This window comes from Convolutriloba macropyga, chromosome 9 (genome assembly GCF_964194025.1).
Source record: "Convolutriloba macropyga chromosome 9, txConMacr16.3, whole genome shotgun sequence".
Classification (NCBI taxonomy): domain Eukaryota; kingdom Metazoa; phylum Xenacoelomorpha; order Acoela; family Convolutidae; genus Convolutriloba; species Convolutriloba macropyga.
This window is the reverse complement of record NC_134476.1, coordinates 41417397-41432946: the sequence shown is the minus strand read 5'-3', so window position 1 is coordinate 41432946 and position 15550 is coordinate 41417397. Positions and strand designations below refer to the sequence as shown.

Below are 15550 nucleotides of genomic sequence, written 5' to 3'. Positions count from 1 at the left end.
AAATAAACCTAACAAACTTAAACTAGTATGACTCATCTATTTATATAAATTTTGCGGGAGCAGTCCCTCACGTTTGTGGAAGCCATAATAATAATAATAATAATAATAATAATAATAATAATAATAATAATAATAATAATAATAATAATAATAGTAATAATAATAATAATAATAATAATAATAATAATATTAATAATAATAATAATAATAATAATAATAATAATAAACTAACACACACACACACCACAACACGCATACACCACACACAAAACATCACACACTGACCACACACACACATACACAAACACACGCTCGCACACAAACGCACACACCTACGCATGCTCCCACACACACACACACACACTCACAAACATACGCACGCACACAAACACCCACAAACACAGACACACACACACACGCAAACACACACACACACAGACACACAAACACACACACCACAACACACATACACCACACACAACAGATCACACACTGACCACACACACAAACACACACACAAACACACACTCACACGCACACACACACACACACACATACACACAAACACACGCACACACGCAGACACACACGCAAAAACACACACACACACCACAACACACATACACCAAACACAACACATCACACAAAAACCACACACACAGACACACAGACACACACACACACACTTACACACACACACACACCACACACACACACACATACACAAACAAACGCACGCCCACAAACGCACACACGTACGCATGCTCCCAATCACACACACAAACACACACACACACGCACGTACACAAACACCCACAAACACAGACATACACTCACATTCACACACAAACACGCACACACACACACCTACACACACACACACACACACACACACAAACACACTTACCCACACACGCGCACGCACACATACACGCCTCACACAACACACACAAACCACACACACACAACACACACTCCCCACCACACACACCACACACACACACACCAAACACGCATCACACACACGCACACTACCTACACAACACACACAAACACACACCACATACTACACACGCACATCACACACACCACCTATACACCTCACAAACACACTACACACACACCACACGCACACACCACCCACACCACACACACCGCACACTCACCACCTACACACCACACACACACACGCTCACACACAGACACACCACACATACATACACCACACACACACCACACATACACCACCTACACACCACACACACACCACAAACACAAACACACCACACACACAAACCGCACATACACCAACCACACCACACACAAAACGCCCACCACACACACACCACACAAGTTTTTTTTAGACTACAAGTTTATCAAACTGTTTCCATCATTAGACTACGAGTTTATCACCACTCTTTTATTGCCACTGTTTACTTAGTAACAGTGGCGATAAAAGATTGTAATAAAATCGTAGTCTAATGCTGAAGTGTTTTTCCAGTGTCAATCGGGCATTAAAATTTATTACACTGGCCGTTTATTTAACTGCTATTATCGCAGCAGGTGTTGATTAAATGTGTTGTATGGACACAAGTGTGGCTACCAAAGAAAATCCCTAGAGACTTGACTCGAAAATTTCACTGTGGGTTCTGCTCAGCTAAAAAGGCAACCGAAGTTTAAAAACAAGGATAATCTCCAACCCCGACTGGCGCCTTTCATGCTGAAGCGTAAGAGCAATACGGTAGGAGGGATAATATACGAAAGTCAGGAGTGGTTGAAAAACACAACGAAGTTTTGTACCAGAAAGTTATCGACGTGGTCGAACAAATTGGGGTTACAAAATGTTGGCGCCACTTCAATTCAGCTACAAAAGCCATCAGACAGCAAGAAAAAACGTTTGAAACTGAAAAAAACTTAGATTTTGCCAAAACTCAAAAATGGTCCAAACTAAAAGTTTTTACAAGTTGGGACCGAAAACCTGTACACCCACCGATTTTTAGAAGGCAAAACCCGAACAACCCGAAGTCATGGCACACGGTTAGGGTTATCTCTAGACTACTCATGGACCCAAGGAACTTTTTTGCATCAGACAAGTGTGGCTATTAGCACTTATATTGTGCGAAATCGATTTTGCATTTTTCGATATTTTGTTATCTATTGTTAAATTTCTTAAGTTGTTTATTTTATGATACTTTAGATGACCATTAATTCAAATACCGTACATTCGAGGCATTTACAGCCACGTAATAATCATCCGTGCTTATGTCAACAAAAGTAAATATTGCAGTAATTTGACATTTACTATGTATACAATGACCTAAATCATTTTCTTGATTAACCAATCTGAAACAAGTATTGATGATGATTTAAATGATAAATAATTGATTATTTACTTTAACCCAATTGTTTGATTAGTGAAATCGAATTGTATTTGGAACCATTAGAAACTATTATACAGAGCAGTTGGCTCTCAGATTGACTAAAATTTGATTCTTCAACAACTTTATTCTTTTTGCTAAGTTTTGCTAGATCTTATGGTCTTGCGAGTTTTAAGTTAGTTGAGCTTACTTAACAATAAGTTAGCAACATTACTAGCTACTGGTTGGAGCCATAAAAACTTCAGCACGAGATTGAACGTAGACTATCACTAAAGATTTTCTTAACGTCAATCAACAAAATTAAAGTTACAGTCCTTTAATACGTCCGAGCGACTCATTATTTCTGCGAGATTGTTAGTCAATCAAACCCTGTGAAGAAACAAGCTAGCCTAAAACTTGAGAACTAGGCTGTGATATATCAGTTCCGCTGAGATTCTTGAGCAGCCGCAACACAATAGATAAAACCGACATTAGCGTCTGCCATCGCCTTCCAACAAGAAGAAATGGATCCAAATGTATAATTGTGAAATTTGTCAAGAGACATAGTAAACATCTGATCATAGGAAATAAAAAGAAGCTGAGAGAGATGGACCAGAGACTTTTCTTTAATGATGATGTAACACCACTAGGAGAGAAGGTCATGTTTCTTATTAGACAAAAAGAGAAAGTTGCCATTTTGAACACTGTAAATGATAAAATAATCGTGTATCTAAAATCTTCTAATAAACTTGTATTCAAAAACCTGTTTGAATTATTTGAATGGGATAGCAACCTATTTGATCAATGTATTAACCAGCCTTTTTGAAGTAAGACGTGTTCTGAGCTTACCTTTTAATAGGAAACTATCTGAACTGTCTTATGGTCGTCTCAAGAATAGAAGTAATCTCAAGGCTTACCTGACTAATTTAAGTTCTATGATTTTATTCTGTTACTTTTCGAGGGGAGGGCTAGTGGATAGAGCACGGGCCCCAATGTTGCCATCTAGACTTAGTCGCAACTATATTTCACGATAGGAGTAGAGAGAGATTCATATAATTTATTGTTATATCAGGTCTGAATCTGAAGGAACCAACTAAGGAGTGAAAGGGAAGGATTTTAGCTATTTCTAAATGGGAAATAATAAATATAGTTTTCGACCAATCGGAAAAGAGTATTTCAGTTTCAGCAGATTATCTATTTTCTTTTGAATTAATAGTTTTTCAAAGTTTGTTTCTGGATGTCAATCAAGATTGACTCCGTTTTTCCGGGTTGTTGAGTTTTTGAGAAATTGTGACTTGTTCTAGGTTCTCTTCTACTTTTTTTCTCTCGTTATGTAGTTTGTAAATAGATTTGTCATCAGCGGGCAGTTAGAGGTAGTCGAATATCAAAGACGTAGTTGAACATCAACAACCACAAAATTATCTAATCCACGAATTATTTGGAATTGGCGAAGTTCCAATGGTTCAACTGTCAAATGGCAGAGGCCGGCAATCCAATGATCCGTGGTGTGCTGATGGTCTGTCCTTGCTGCTGTGTATTGACCAACCTGACTTACCCGAATGGTTGTTTAGTAGTTTGGTATTTGTTAGATGTGAATTGTGAATAAGGTTTAAACAATATTATAGTGTTACCCGGGTTAGGTATGGGTTCAATTGGGTATTTCTTAACAAGTCTTTCTTGAAAATATTTCTCTCAGCGATCACGAGGTTCCTGATAATTATATATTCAATTGCTCTAATTATTCGATAACATTTAAATGTATACTTCATGTATCCCTTCCGGTTGGAAAAGGAAAAACTTTATTCATATATAAAGTCGCTCGATCGTGTTTTGGTATGTGGATGTTAGATGTTAGTTTAAGAAAGATCCGATGTCAATTAACCAAATAAAGCAAACATATAACAGCCTGATTCCAATGATGCGGGGAAAATTTAACGTTGCTATGTTACTTCAGCTGCATTTAGTTTTGTGAGTTGTTAGAAGTCGAGGTTCATGAACGTTCGGTGACGTTTGAACGGAGTTGGTATGTCAAAGGTGTATTGTTAGTATCTTCATTCTGTTTTATTTGTAAATCGTATCTTTAAGGGATTTGTTTAAGGAGAAGTGTAGTAATGGCTGGAGCCTGCAAAACGCTTGCCTTGTTGATTATTTTAAATCGTGTTTTGCTATAATTCGAATGTGTTATATTGGTATATTGTAATTCAGTAATAATCTGAATTTTTATCAATCTTTTTGAAAATTTCCAAAAATATGTGTTATTTACAATTATTTTCGAATATCTGGTGAAAAATTTGTTGTTGTTAAACATCTAGTGTTAAATCTGCTACAAAAGTTGTTTTACTTGTATGCTGTATTTATACAGGTACATATTGTCAGCTCTCGATAGTACTTATATTTCACGATAGGAGTAGAGAGAGATTCATATAAATTATTGTTATATCAGGTCTGAATCTGAAGGAACCAACTAAGGAGTGAAAGGGAAGGATTTTAGCTATTTCTAAATGGGAAATAATAAATATAGTTTTCGACCAATCGGAAAAGAGTATTTCAGTTTCAGCAGATTATCTATTTTCTTTTGAATTAATAGTTTTTCAAAGTTTGTTTCTGGATGTCAATCAAGATTGACTCCGTTTTTCCGGGTTGTTGAGTTTTTGAGAAATTGTGACTTGTTCTAGGTTCTCTTCTACTTTTTTTCTCTCGTTATGTAGTTTGTAAATAGATTTGTCATCAGCGGGCAGTTAGAGGTAGTCGAATATCAAAGACGTAGTTGAACATCAACAACCACAAAATTATCTAATCCACGAATTATTTGGAATTGGCGAAGTTCCAATGGTTCAACTGTCAAATGGCAGAGGCCGGCAATCCAATGATCCGTGGTGTGCTGATGGTCTGTCCTTGCTGCTGTGTATTGACCAACCTGACTTACCCGAATGGTTGTTTAGTAGTTTGGTATTTGTTAGATGTGAATTGTGAATAAGGTTTAAACAATATTAAAGTGTTACCCGGGTTAGGTATGGGTTCAATTGGGTATTTCTTAACAAGTCTTTCTTGAAAATATTTCTCTCAGCGATCACGAGGTTCCTGATAATTATATATTCAATTGCTCTAATTATTCGATAACATTTAAATGTATACTTCATGTATCCCTTCCGGTTGGAAAAGGAAAAACTTTATTCATATATAAAGTCGCTCGATCGTGTTTTGGTATGTGGATGTTAGATGTTAGTTTAAGAAAGATCCGATGTCAATTAACCAAATAAAGCAAACATATAACAGCCTGATTCCAATGATGCGGGGAAAATTTAACGTTGCTATGTTACTTCAGCTGCATTTAGTTTTGTGAGTTGTTAGAAGTCGAGGTTCATGAACGTTCGGTGACGTTTGAACGGAGTTGGTATGTCAAAGGTGTATTGTTAGTATCTTCATTCTGTTTTATTTGTAAATCGTATCTTTAAGGGATTTGTTTAAGGAGAAGTGTAGTAATGGCTGGAGCCTGCAAAACGCTTGCCTTGTTGATTATTTTAAATCGTGTTTTGCTATAATTCGAATGTGTTATATTGGTATATTGTAATTCAGTAATAATCTGAATTTTTATCAATCTTTTTGAAAATTTCCAAAAATATGTGTTATTTACAATTATTTTCGAATATCTGGTGAAAAATTTGTTGTTGTTAAACATCTAGTGTTAAATCTGCTACAAAAGTTGTTTTACTTGTATGCTGTATTTATACAGGTACATATTGTCAGCTCTCGATAGTACTTATATTTCACGATAGGAGTAGAGAGAGATTCATATAAATTATTGTTATATCAGGTCTGAATCTGAAGGAACCAACTAAGGAGTGAAAGGGAAGGATTTTAGCTATTTCTAAATGGGAAATAATAAATATAGTTTTCGACCAATCGGAAAAGAGTATTTCAGTTTCAGCAGATTATCTATTTTCTTTTGAATTAATAGTTTTTCAAAGTTTGTTTCTGGATGTCAATCAAGATTGACTCCGTTTTTCCGGGTTGTTGAGTTTTTGAGAAATTGTGACTTGTTCTAGGTTCTCTTCTACTTTTTTTCTCTCGTTATGTAGTTTGTAAATAGATTTGTCATCAGCGGGCAGTTAGAGGTAGTCGAATATCAAAGACGTAGTTGAACATCAACAACCACAAAATTATCTAATCCACGAATTATTTGGAATTGGCGAAGTTCCAATGGTTCAACTGTCAAATGGCAGAGGCCGGCAATCCAATGATCCGTGGTGTGCTGATGGTCTGTCCTTGCTGCTGTGTATTGACCAACCTGACTTACCCGAATGGTTGTTTAGTAGTTTGGTATTTGTTAGATGTGAATTGTGAATAAGGTTTAAACAATATTAAAGTGTTACCCGGGTTAGGTATGGGTTCAATTGGGTATTTCTTAACAAGTCTTTCTTGAAAATATTTCTCTCAGCGATCACGAGGTTCCTGATAATTATATATTCAATTGCTCTAATTATTCGATAACATTTAAATGTATACTTCATGTATCCCTTCCGGTTGGAAAAGGAAAAACTTTATTCATATATAAAGTCGCTCGATCGTGTTTTGGTATGTGGATGTTAGATGTTAGTTTAAGAAAGATCCGATGTCAATTAACCAAATAAAGCAAACATATAACAGCCTGATTCCAATGATGCGGGGAAAATTTAACGTTGCTATGTTACTTCAGCTGCATTTAGTTTTGTGAGTTGTTAGAAGTCGAGGTTCATGAACGTTCGGTGACGTTTGAACGGAGTTGGTATGTCAAAGGTGTATTGTTAGTATCTTCATTCTGTTTTATTTGTAAATCGTATCTTTAAGGGATTTATTTAAGGAGAAGTGTAGTAATGGATGGAGCCTGCAAAACGCTTGCCTTGTTGATTATTTTAAATCGTGTTTTGCTATAATTCGAATGTGTTATATTGGTATATTGTAATTCAGTAATAATCTGAATTTTTATCACTCTTTTTGAAAATTTCCAAAAATATGTGTTATTTACAATTATTTTCGAATATCTGGTGAAAAATTTGTTGTTGTTAAACATCTAGTGTTAAATCTGCTACAAAAGTTGTTTTACTTGTATGCTGTATTTATACAGGTACATATTGTCAGCTCTCGATAGTACTTATAGTCAGTAACTTATGGTTACATGCATGTCTCTGTAAATACGTGTATTTACTTTTTGGCACGAATTAATTTATTAACCTAATTAATTGCATGTTTTACATACATTCCGAGGTGTCATTAATTATTTTGATTGTTATTTACATACACTACAGTTAATCTACATCGATGTTTATATATTCAATTTGACATTATTTACATTTCTGAGGTGAGTTTGTATTTTTTACGGTATACCTTCTAAAGGGTATTGGTTTGTAACTTGGTCCTGGGTGATTGGTTGGTAGTGGGGGGAGGGTGTAATACTGTTGTCTATTACCATTGCGGTGCATTTGCGTACCTGAGTTATGATCTTAGATAGCACAAGTTTAACGTTATCGAACTGATTGGTGAAATAAACGTTCGAATTCAAATGGTGATTGTTGATAGCTAATTATTCATATTTTTGTGATAGGCTATAGCTATTGTATTAGAGTGCAATTACTTAATCTTAATTCGACAGTTATGAATTCGGAAATTTGAAAACAATAATGTTTGAAAGTCTAAATTAATGTATTTTTCAATCGTGGCATTACCTGCTGATACTACTAATATGTTTAGCTAATTGTGAGCACAGACTACTTTGTGAGTACAGGTTATTATTGCTACTGGTCAGTACTAATGAGATAATACTGATGAGAACTGGTAAAGTAAGGTGTGCATATATAAATGGGTTTATGAAAGACAGTTAAGGTATATGAAAGACAGTTAAGGTTTATGAAAGACAATTAAGGTTTATGAAAGACAGTTTATATGTGAAAAACAGATTATATATGGTTAAGGTTAAACAATTTAGGTTTGCTGATTGTAGTTATTAATAGTTTTGAATTCGTTGAATTCTTTTAAAAAGTCTTCATTTTTCCCAAGTAAGCAAGCAAGAGCATATACTATTAATTAAGGGGTCTGTATTTGATATTGTTGCTCGTACTTCTTTTCTACCTTCATATTCGTCGTTGGTTGGGAAGCGACTTTCGAGGTATTCAACATATTTTTTAACGGGTTTGACTGAAACACTATCATCGATATGGTACGAATGATACTTTTTACATGGTTCCAGTGTTTCAATTGGTACAATAGGAGGCCTGTCTGGGTGTTCAATAAGTCGAAAAATATAATAGTTCTTAACGGGTTCATAATTTCATGTATTCTGGTTTATGGTGTATGAATATTTAGGGAAATAGGGAGATGTTGGTCGATCATTTGTATATAAAAAATTTTAATGGGGTGGGCTAACTTTTAAAAATGTATAATATATAAGGTTATGTATTAATTTTGCTTCATGTACTTTGAAATTGTTACATTGTACGTCTTTAGTGTTGGGTGCATGAAATTAAAACTTAATTGAAATACGTCATGGTTATATATTTTATATGCATGTAGGTCTTGGGAGGCTTTGGCTATTACATGATTGAGGGTGGGGCTTTTGAAGATATAAAATCGGTAATTATAATTATAAAAAAAAATTTCGGTCAGGCTATAGAATTGCTTTAATTGTGGGTAATTCTGCTGACGATGTATATCTCGCCCCATATTTCGTGTACTATTCTTTATTGACTCAACATTTTCACAAGGTTCAAGTGACATAAATTCTGGTAGTTGGGTAGTCGGTGTTGTTGTTGGAATAATGTTTGAATATGAAAATTGTGCAGCTTATTTTCATATGGGATATTTGCCCAATTGAGAAATGCTAATAAAGGGTTGTATTCATCACGGACAGGGTTTGCGTAGTTTTTCGGGTCATCGTTTTAAAGCCAAAGCGTGTCACTAGTCGATTTGCTTGGTGATTGTTTGTACGTACTTTGGTGGAAAAATCTCTTGAAGTTTTTGCTTCTAGGTGTAGCTGCATCTGGGAATCTCAGGTTATTCGGTTTTGTTCTAGAAAGTTCACCTCGTTGAACTTGATTGCAATGTTCAACTTTGGGTTGATTGGTTTGGCCTCTATTCTTTGATGGATCGGTGTGGTCTCATTGAAGTTTAGAGTTGTAGATGGTTCTGGTAGCTGTTCTGGCATTGGTGTATTATATACCATTGGTGGTGGAAAAACTGGCATTGATGGATTTGTATAGGTGTTACTATTACTGATATATGGGTTATGGGAATAATGTTGCTGTAACCTAGGTTGTATAAGGTTTTTTACTATTAATAAGAGGTGTTGATTGATATAATGGTGTTGCCTGTAATTGGTTTGATTGGAAAGCTAGGTTAGCAACAGGTTTATAAGTTGGGTGGAATTGTACCTCTTGGTTGGTTATCTGTCGTTGTCCTTTGGTTTTAGCCGCTATACTTTTCCTTTTATCCGACAATGATGTATGTTTGACTGGTTTGTCAGCTGGATTGTCGATGTGCACAATCAGGTTCTGTGGTCTTGGTGACTCAGGTGATTGAGGTTGTGGCGATGTAGTCTGTACACAGGTGTCCATAGTTTGCATGTTATCGACTACTGTGTCATCTGGGCTTAATGGGCCGGAACCAATTTCGCCTTCCTGTACAGTGTAGCTAATCACGGGATGGAAATCACTGTTTGTTGTCATACTAAAACATTTGATATGTAAACGGTGATATAAATAGATATCTATCATTCGATATGTTATAAATAAATACAATAATTATATTATCTTGTCACACTGTTTTTACAATGTGTTATCAGCATAGAGCGTCTTACTATGTCTGATTCATTTCCGTGGTGATTACTTATGCTGAGAAAATTTGTCGACTAGCGGGGTTGAGGTTGGAGGGGTCTAGTATTTATAATCAGAGAGGTTGGGGGGGGGGTTCAATTATTAGTAATCAGATATAATCAGAGAGGTTTATTGTTAGTGATTTACTTGTACATGAACAATAGGTTGATATATGTGAACAATGGATGTGTTAAAAGTATAGCTTGTTTTTGCACAGACTGAATGCTTTGTGATAGGCGAATTAGGAAAGGTGGAAAGATTATTAACGGGTTATTAACGTTGATTGTTGTTAAATCTGGTATGGATACAGTTTTATTCAAATGAGACTAGATGTATATAAGTCTGATATACAGATATTATTCAGCATACGTATAGCTACTATATGGTATGGGTGAATGTGAATACTTGATTATGATAATAATAATGACTGTGATATGGTGAGGATTAACAATACGGTGAGGATTAACAATATTAATATCTTCTAAAATCTGTATAATGGATTGGTGAGGATTCTCATAAAATGTTTTTTCGTTATATTTCATAGTTTGTTATAGATTGTGAATCGTTGTATGTTACTTCATTCGTATGTGGTTTATCTTCATCATATAACATATCTAAGCTTACACTTATTTTATTTTAACTGTTGGAAATCTAACGGTGGTGGGTTTTGGATTTCTGACAATCTTACTGAAGGAATTAGATGTTTAGATGTTTAGTCATTTTTAGGCGTTTCATAATTTGGTTTTGGTTCGAAAAAGTCTGGTGCACTGGGTGATTGATATGGTGGAGGTGTTATTATATGTAGAGGTGGTGGTGGTATAGGTGGTGGTGGTGGTGGCTTTGGTAACTTTGGTAATGGTTGGTCTCTGATTGATTCTTTATCATTTATCGTAGCTAACAATTCTTTATGAAAGGGTTCTAAACGTGTCCTTTGTTCTTGTATAGGTGGTTTTTTACTTTTTGCATACAATTTTTTTAATTGAATTCCTTTGTTTGAACGTCGTAAAGAAGTGCTCTATTTGCGCCTTCTGTTGCGAGTTCAGCCTCACAGCAATTTTTACTGAACCACACTGTGCTTTTTTTCTCCGTTATATGCTTTCATAAAAGTTATGAATCAATTCTTCGAACTTTGTGAAAATTGTTGCGAGATAAGGTCTTTTGAACGACCCAGTTTTCATAAATCATTGGCAGAACTTGGATAGGCAAAGCATAGAAAAGCTCTATCTGTAGCCTAGTGAGAAGCTCCTCTTTTCTGATCAAGGCGTTGTTTATAACCTCAGACTCCTCAATTTCAAGTCGAACCAGCTGCGCCAACAAAGTCTTCACTATCAGGGTTTCTGCACCCATAAGTTTCTCATGCAAATTCGCTGACTTGTCTTCAGTGCTGCAGTGCGCTTGTCTACTATAGAGTCACGTTTGCTTAGCACGAGGTCTGTTGTACCGAGCGTCAATGCCAGGTAGCAACACAAATTGTTCCCTTTTCCTTAATTTCATTAAATACTGGGTAATTTTGTCTCAATTAGGAGTCCTTCTTATTCTGTTGTTTGCTCTACTGAGCTATGGCTTGGGCTCATCTGGTTATTCCTTTGTCCACTGTATGGATTGGATTTGTCTAAATCTTAGCTGTATCTAAATCAGACCTTGTGCCATAGACTGGGAAGTTCTGTTATTTTTCTGTGTAGATCAACATCGTGACTGTTTGTTCGTCTTTTGTCAATTTAGGCAACACAACATTCATAGATAGAAAATATCTACGAAGGAAAGGGTCACGCTTGTCAAAGAAACAAATTTTTTTGTGGGTTATAAAAGTCAAATCAGTTGGGCCCTTAACCTGTTGGGTTTTGGATTTGCCCGGCTAAATGGAAAATATTCCCGATATATTTGAAAAAAGATTTTCTCAAGAGTGACTGTATAAAGATTTGTACAGTAGAAGTTGGAGATTTACAGGAGAGTTCTTATTAGTAGTTCAAGATGACGAATTGCAATTGGGAAATGAAAAGCTTTGAAAAATTACATATATGTACCCATTATGAGAGAGGCGAAGTAGGAGTCTAATGATGTCACAGTGATTATAGTGGGAGCACTAAGCGTGACTAAATATGGTTAATCGAAATCTCTGGAACTAAATATTTTTTCGGAGTTGATGTGACCATATAATCACTTAAATAACTTACAGACATTATATTGGTGAGTTGAATGTTACAATTTCTTTGAATTTGAAATAAGTTTTGGACTCCATTTCTAACGCCTCTTGAGCAGAGGAAATGTCTGATATCCTCCACTAGTGGCTTGTGAGCTATCAATGGTTGCTTTTGATCAAACTTCATTGATTCCATCGCTTACATTATTTTCCTAGAGAGCATTAGCTGATCTCTTTTCTCGACTGCAGCATACCGGGAATAATTTTTCAAAAGAAGTCACTCGTTTCACTGTTTTTTTCAAGTTGTAGAATGATGGCGTGACGCCTCCTACCCGTTAAAAAATAGAAGCGAGGGACTTGAATGTTTGAAGCTAACATTTGGCAATGAGCACTTAATCGATTTCCTATTAATACCAAACATCCGTGTTTATTTTCAATGTTTTTCCAGCTAAAAAGGTTTGTAAACAACTACAGCCTGAAGTTGAGGCACTGATTGTTTGAGGAAGGAATTTGCTATTGTCCGTAAGGTAAAATAAACACAGTCTCAAACGGAACCAAATGTGCATGACTTTATGAGAATATTGAGGGAACTGAAACCAAAAGGAGGCTATTAAACATTCATTTAAGACCGTTTTGGGACAGACAACAAAATAGAGAAAAGCTTCACTTGAAAGCGTTCAAAAAAATTCCCCCGTAGATAGTTTGTTTTCATCTATTTTCAGTTTTCAATATAGAAATAAGATGTATCCCTTATTTGTGCGGAGAATAAATAAGTGTTCTAGTTTCTAAATTATACTGCTGCCGACGATTGGATGCGAAAGAAGCCATTAGACAGAGAAGAAGAAAGCAGACACAAAAACTATCAGAGGAAAGTAGATTTTTATATTTTTTAAAATCTATCAACATTTCTTTGCAGAAAGTAGTCAGTAGTCATTCCACAATCGTCTGTTCTGCAGAGTTGAATTTGGTTTCAGTCCATTACTTCCACTACCACACACTTGGATAAATTTAATCACACAGAAGGAGAGGGAGAGAGAGGGAGAGAGAGAAAGAGCCCACTTAGAACATCACTTCTCTCTTCTTCTTACTTTTAAACGCTGTTTCTACTTGTCAATAAATTTTGAACAAACAACTGACGTTTAAGCCTTAACGCGCACGCAATTTTCTACCGAAATAGAATTTTCAAACTTGCCTTAATCAAAAAAAAATATTGGTTTGTTATTCTTCGGCATCATTCTTAAAATTCAAAATATTGTCGGAAAAATCTAAGACAAGTTTTTACCTCCGGAAAGATTTTACAGCAAATGCGCATAATTCATTACTAATGGCGAACTATGCGAATGGCATTGAACTTCAATTCAAGCACCGAGCAGTCAGTATTGGAGCTGTAATTGCAGTGCGTAGAGATTCGATAATACGAGAAAGTGAGTCGTTGGGGATACACTTTTGGTCAGTACTGGAAAATTTAGTTGTATGTTCTAATCTTTGTTTTCATCTAACTTGTCATCGAAGGTCACAGAATATCAGATTGTATCAGTTTGCATCATGTGACGCAAAATTTCAGGAATTTAAGCTCTTGTGGTATAACTAAACTCCCCTTTGAGCCCCTTTGGTAGCCGGTAAGAAAAATTAACAAATCTTGCGTATCAAGCTATTACATCCGAGTCTTCTTTTCCTTCAAATTTGAAACACTCGAATGCCCTCAATTGTCAAATTTTTAAGTTAACCATGTTTAAAGTTTAGTTTGTAAATCGATTTACTTTTTTTCGCTTGCACTTCCATTCCGCTGAATTTTCTCGTCAATTTTTCTTGTCTAACAAAATTTTATATTGTATTACGTGTCAGCGAGAAAAAAATTGTTCCAAGTTTGCTGAAAAAAAGTTAAAAGGAATCCTATTTTTTATAAAATCCAGGAGGATCATTCTAGTTAAAAGCTGTAATAAAGCACGAAAAATTCATTATAGTTTTTAAATGGGCATTTCTCTGTTCATTTCTCTGTTTTCTATTTTCTACCTGTTGAATTTGAATGTTTCGAAGCTCAATTGAGTTCAAAAATCTTCAATTTTTCTTTCAAAATGACCAGCACTAAATGTCTTCTATCTGACTGGATTCTATTTGACTCCGCGCGCTCTGACTCTTTACAGCACATCACTATCGTTCACCATTAACCAATTGTCTCACGCCAGTGGTATTTTTTGCTAGCAAAGCTACACACAATTATATAGAAAAGCGCTCTAAATGCTTAAGGAAAAGATACCTTCATTTTACTTCTAATCCTCGTAAAATTTCTGAACTCTCCTTAACAAAAAAGACCGGCCTTTTCTCATCAATCAATCTCATCAATTTTCTCGGTGATTAAGTGCAATAAATTAAATTTCCCAGAATATTTCAGTGGGTTTCATTGTTACTCTTCTGCTTATTATAGGAATTACAGGACAAAAAATTGGCATATGGTCTGAATCAATTCCTTTATATTTAAGAAAAACGAAATACGAAAAGAACAGAAAACCCCAGAAAATCTTTAGGAGCAAAGAGCTATTTTTGCGTTGTAAGTGATATTCTGTTTTCGCTTCACTTCACTTGAATTTCACTTTTGAATAAGTAGAAAAATTTTGATCAAACGCAACAAACTTAATGAATGCTTTCAGGAGTGCAACAATATCTATTCAACTTTATCGGAAGACATCGGACTGTTTTTGTAGTATTATCCATATCATATTATAAAGTAGCCTTCTAACTTTTACTATCATAATATGAAAAATGTTAAATAAGCAATTGTCGACGATATGATGCGAAAGAAGCCATTAGACAGAGAAGAAAAAGCAGACACAAAAACTATGAGAGGAAAGTAGATTTTTATATTTTTAAAATCTATCAACATTTCTTTGCAGAAAGTTATCAGTAGCCATTCCACCATTCTCTGTTCTGCAGAGTTCAATTTGGTATACGCATCGCGGATACTATTAAAATCTCAGCTCAAACCTGTCAGATGAGAAGCTAGCAATGACTCATTTGCCATCTTCTCTAACAATTCTTGATTATTACGAGAGAGTGGCCCATTATTTTGCAACAGTTGCCAAATCTTGTATGGTGCCATAAATTCCTTCTCCCTTTCCTCTTTTTCCTTTTCTATTTCTCTGTTTCTTCTTGTATTATTTATCAAGAAAAAAGAAAAATCAAAGACAAGCATTGTGAGTTTTATTGCGCGT

General features: G+C 35.4%; 1 protein-coding gene across 7 annotated transcripts in view; it reads left to right on the top strand.

Moving 5' to 3' along the window:
* The window catches only part of LOC142345788 (uncharacterized), a 97672-nt gene that overhangs the window by 19940 nt on the left and 62182 nt on the right, over window positions 1-15550 (top strand). The window contains exon 1 of one of the 7 annotated variants that reach the window (XM_075398139.1): window positions 13749-13790. The exons of the other annotated variants lie outside the window; for them this stretch is intronic. The gene's annotated coding sequence lies outside the window, so the exon portion shown is untranslated. Of the gene's footprint in view, window positions 1-13748; window positions 13791-15550 lie in introns of those variants that run through there. 7 annotated transcript variants of the gene reach the window in all.